Below are 5887 nucleotides of genomic sequence, written 5' to 3' on the forward strand. Positions count from 1 at the left end.
CAAAACAAAACAAAAAAAATACACAGTTATTCCTGATGAAACATGTTCTTCCTATCAGATCTCTCTATAAATATATAAATATAAACAAATATAAATATACTTTTATGATGATCTATTGTAAATGTCCTGTAGCGTGGTGAATAGTTTTCTTTATTGACTCCAGGGCAAAGTTTTGCCTCGTTTCCTTGAATCCCTCCCAATGAAACGAGACCCACTCGCCCTTTGTGCCTCTTTGTGCCTGTGCAAATGTGTTTCTACTTGTGTACTTGACATTTCTGATCTTCCAATGCCATATTGGGGGTTAACAAAAACTATATATATATTTATTTCCAACTATTCATATAAATATATATATATATTATGTAGAGATGTGTATGATTCCAGTATGTGGGTATTTATTTACTTTCTTTCTTTTTCATATAATATCAAAGTAAGTTGTTATATTAAGGTTTTTCAAGTACAAGTTTTATACGTTGTAACTTTATAGTTGCTTGTGATATCATTCCAGTGAACTCTGTTTTTTTTTTTAAAAAAAAAAAAAAGGGCAGTTTGTATCTGTTTGTGTGTTTGTGAGCGTGCGTTTGTGTACTGAAGATTTAAAGTCAGTGTAAAAGTGTCTTGAACATGTTCATGGATGTTGGAATAGTGCTTGACAATGCTGGAAATGTTGATATACAGGTCTCTGTGTCCCACAAGACAACCAATTCATCTGTAAATAAATCAATAAAAAAAAAACTCCAGATTCACTGTATAAAATGTTTAAGAACTGTTTCACTGTTAAATCTTTCCATCAAGGGATGACAAAAAATACAGCCTGAGAGTTTAAATCAACTTAATAACATTTCTTAAAAAAAAAAAAAAAAAACTTGTTGGAGTGAATTATAATCTAGTCAATAATCTAGGTTTATAATCTAATTCAAAGATTCTTTTTGGGGGGAAAAAAAGAATAGTCTTTGTTATTCCACTAGGGAGAAACATATAGCAATAAACTCAGATATTGAGATAATCGTTTAATAATGTTACAGATCGCAGGTATCCTTTGCATTTGCAGGCTGTAACATTATTAAATGTGGAAAAGCTCATTGTGGTTGAATACTTACAGTATACAAATCTATTGCTTTTTAAGCAATGAAGTCCATTTGTTCAAGCAAACTATATCAGTGAACACATTTAAGAGGAGTTTTAGGCTTTATTTCATTTTCTTTAGTTTAATAACTAAAATGCAATATAACCCCTGATCTAAACAAGTTTAAATTTTTCTAGGGTTGATGAACAGAACACACACACAAGACACACATGTACATATACATACACAGACACAATGTTCTACACTGACAATAGAAGTGACTACCATTGATGATCTTCCAGGATGTGGGATTTATTAGGCAGCTGCAAATTCAAAATATGAGTGACTTTGCCAAGGAAAGTCTAGACGTCTGTCTAGACGTCTGTATCAGAGCATCTAAACAAACAGCAGGTCTTGTGACATGTTCCTGGTGTGCAGTAGTTACCAAAACTTCTCCGGTGACCTGCTGACAGGGTCATGGACCAAAGACTCACTGAAGCATGTGTGAGTGAAGGCTAATCCGTCTGGTCCGATCCAACTGATCCCACTATGTCTCCTAAAAAGCTCTGAAAGCATCAACAGTGTTCACATGGGCACCAGAACTGGACCCTGGACCAACTGAAGTAGAAGACCTGGTCTGATGAATTATGTTTCTTTTACATCACATATACAGCTGGGTGGTTTTAATTCTACCAGTTTAAAGTCTATTGTGGAAGTTTTGAGAAAACAGCACCCAGATCCATTGGGCCTGAAACTCAAACTGATGATAATCTGATCTCATATAAGAAAGGTTTTTGTTTTTGTATCTGGAAAGAGATGTTTGTCTTAACTACCAAACCTCTCGATGAAATCTGAATCTTTGACGATTGACGACATTCATTCAGTTACATTTCCCCATCAGCCAATCAGACGGCAGCAGCTGACTATCATGCGGATTCACGGATCACAGATCAACAGCTTCAGCTTCACATTTTTCACGTGTTTTCATGGAAGTAAATCCTGTTATGTCACAATAACAAAAAGCATCACTACACAAAATAATTTGTATCTGTAAAGAGTCTGTGAATAAACTAAACGTTATTCAGTTCGATCTGATTTTGAAAAGACTTTCATATTATTAGAGCGTGGCTTTTGTTTTTGTTGTGTTTTTGTGTTTATTTTGGGTTTTTATTGTTGTGTTTTTCTCATTTTGAGTGTGTTTTTGGTTTGCTATATTTGCTGCTTTATGTCTGATTTTGGCAAACATAGCAGATTTTGTTGTATTCTGGTTTTGTATGTATTTATTGCAGTGTTTTTATTTTGTTGTTGTTTTGTTTTGTTTTTTTTGCTTGCTTGTTTGTCTTTTTGGTTTCGCTGTCAAGTTTTTTGTTTGAGTTAATGGTTTTATTGTTGTGTTTGTGTTGTGGATTTGCTGTCATGGTTTGGTTTGTGTGGTTCAGGTTTGTTGACATTATGTTTGTTGGATCTTTGTTGTGTCTTTTTTTTTTTTGGCTGTTTATATGTCTTGCACAAATGGTCCACCAAAGTATGTGGTCTTAAAATACGTATAGACCCGACTTCTGACTTCTGACTCTACTATGAGAGATTGGAGCCTGATCCTGGCTCACACTGCCAGGAGAAAGCTGGTGTTGTATCAGCCAGGCAGTGTGGTGTGAGATCAAACCACCACCACCCACCCCATCATCAACAGGATGTTATGCTGCTGAGAGAAGCAGATTGTGTTCATTCTCGTGTAAGCCTCTTCTCATTGTCACTGTGTGTGTAATCAGGCAGGAGAGCAAGGGCTTTAACAGCCCCCCTTCCCCACACTGGGGTATTAAAGGTGGCGATTCTGCCCCAAGCTCGACTCTCTACTCTTCCCTTCACACACAGGCCATGTGGGTCAATGCGAGCCTCCTGTGAGGAACATGGCCTCCTTAAAGAAGTCTCTGGAGGGGCTGAAGAGCACCACACAGTCAGCTACGAAAACGGTTACTGAATCTGCAGGTACACACACACACACACACACACACACACATACACACACACACCTAAATAACTAATATTATACATATTAAAAGCACTATAATATCTGGTAATATTTTGTTCCTTCTTTTGTTTGTGGTTTTAAATCACCATTAATTTTATTATATAGCTCTTATTTGTTTTTGCTTTTATATATGCTATTTTACATAATGCCTTTTGAGGTTTTCACATTTTGCTTCATCTTCGACTTTACAGTGAATATGTACACAGAATCCAGACTACGGATCCAGACTATTATATGAATAAATAAAAATTTCAGACCTCCTTCAGACTGAGTACACAGTTTTATACGATGGAGCTCAGATCAGCATGTTTCACTTGTTTCATGTGATTTCAGTGCAATCAGCTCAAGATGCTGTGCACCAGGTGGCAGAGTCATCCAAAGAAACCACCAACATGGGTGAGAGAGAGAAAGAGAGAGAGAGAGAGAGAGAGAGAGAGAGAGAGAGAGAGAGAGAGAGAGAGAGAGAGAGAGAGAGAGAAAACGGGTGCATTGGAGCAGCTATAGCATTTTATATGCATTTTAACTATGTGCAAGTGGGGATAATTGTACTCTGTGTGTGTGTGTGTGTGTGTGTGTGTGTGTGTGTGTGTGTGTGTGTGTGTGTGTGTGTGTGTGTGTGTGTGTGTAGCTGCTGAGGAGGTGTCCAGACAAACACAGTCTGCTATTGGCACTGCAGCAGACAAAGCCTCTGAGACCATAAAGGAATTCGGGAACAAACTGGGAACCAAATAAGACCAGTTTACACCAGTTTAAAGCTGATATTCGTTTGTAAGCTGATATTTTTTTCCTCACCAGGACAAACAAAGAAACAATAAACAAGTCTTATCTCTAAATGTAATGTCTGGAATGACTTTCATGAGTCTAAATCACTGATGAATATAATTTAGAGCCTTGATTGCTCTATTAAATATTCAGAGTGTGTTTGAGTGTTTGCTCCGGCTACGTTCACGCAGTGAGACCTTCGGTGGCTCATGATGAACATTTATTAGTTAGGAATGTCACCAAAGCCTACTCTGAGTTCTCTCTCTCTCTCTCTCTCTCTCTCTCTCTCTCTCTCTCTCTCTCTCTCTCTCTCTCTCTCTCTCAGAGGTATCATTCTTTTTTATTTAGATATCCAAGCACTTGTCTATCCATGGTCAATGAATGAGTATTCACAGAGAAGAGGTAATCCGTTGCCATGGCAATATATAAAAGGTTTCAGTCATGATGCATCGGGTCGCATCCACGAAATATGGATAGTTTTTTCTTTTTTCTTCTTTTTCAAAAATATTCATGTAAAATAATCTTTAAAAAGAAAAAAAGCTTTTTAATTTCAAAACTCGGACAAGCAGATTTTATGTCTAGGTATGTCCAACAACCAGAAAAATCCATATTTAATGTTGATTTCCACAAAACAAACACTTTCACTTGGTGTGTATGTAATGCCCATCATGGTGGAATGATAAACATTGATGTAAGCGTCTCATTTTAAATCCCTCCCCTTCCTGCACTACACACATCAACAGAGTCACGGGCAGGTTGGATAATTAAGCGTGCATGAAAGACAAATAAATCTTTACAGCAAACAGGAACTGATGAAATCAAACAAAATAAAGTCCAGCACAGTCACACGAGAAAATAATATCTAATGATAGGTTTTTCATGCCATAAGAACACATAACATTAGTAAAACATGCTAAAGGTTTGTTAGGATCACAAGCAGAATACAAGAAGGAAACTAATGACCATCAGAGCTGCTAGCATGGGCAGGTAGCCGGGTAAGCTGTCCAATGAGGCTTCGTTGTTCACTTGATATTGAGAATAAGACTAAAATATATCTATTGTTTTGTTTATGCAACTTTCCAACCGCAGAATTGTGAAATGAAACTTGTCGCATTGTTACCTGTCTACATGAAAGCTTGCTAGGATGTTGCATAAGTCAGGTGCGCAAAAAAGAAATGAAAAAAAGACTGACTGTATGTGTTATATTAAATAAAGCAATACTGAATGTCTGTGTAAAGTCTAGAGACTGCAGAGTGGTTTTAGAGTAGATACTAAAAATACTCAAACCAGCACCGACCATCTGTTACCAACTACCATCACAGCCAAAGTCAGTGAGATCATGATCACATTTTTCTACATTCTGATGTTTGATGTAAACATGAACTGAACTCAAGCCTCTTGGCTTGAATCTGCAAGAATTTATGCATTACTCTGATTCATGATCAGATGTTGGGATAATTGTATGTATGAATGGCAGGTGTCCAGCTGTTCCTATTAAAGTGGCCGATGAGTCTATGTGACACAACCAAAACTATGGAAGTTTAAAAGAAGATTTCCATGATGTTGAAATCTTATTTTTGCATTTCTTAATGGCTCATTATTCAGGCATCTTCACCTCCTCTTCATTCTCTCTCTCTCCATCTTTTCTCTTCCCTCCCACTCACTTGCCTTTTCTTTTTTCTCCGAGTATAATCACTGATGACAAATTCTTTCTAGTTATTTATGTTTTTTTTATGTTTTATTTTCTTCCAAAAAAAACCCTGAACATATATACCACCCCCCACTACACACACACACACACACACACACACACATGCACGCGCACCTCCATCACCGTCACCACCCGCCAATCCAATGATACCGACATCCACACGGCACGTTGCTAGGCAACAGAGTTGTGTAAGATCTGGAACTGTTTTCAGAGAGCGTCCAGACTAAGAATCGTGTTTTTAACACCCACACAGAAGAAATTCTCAGATCAAAGAATCATATGTATTCCTTGTTCACCCAGTAACACACTGGCAAAACAC

The sequence above is a fragment of the Tachysurus fulvidraco genome, chromosome 10, assembly GCF_022655615.1.
Source record: "Tachysurus fulvidraco isolate hzauxx_2018 chromosome 10, HZAU_PFXX_2.0, whole genome shotgun sequence".
Lineage (NCBI taxonomy): Eukaryota > Metazoa > Chordata > Actinopteri > Siluriformes > Bagridae > Tachysurus > Tachysurus fulvidraco.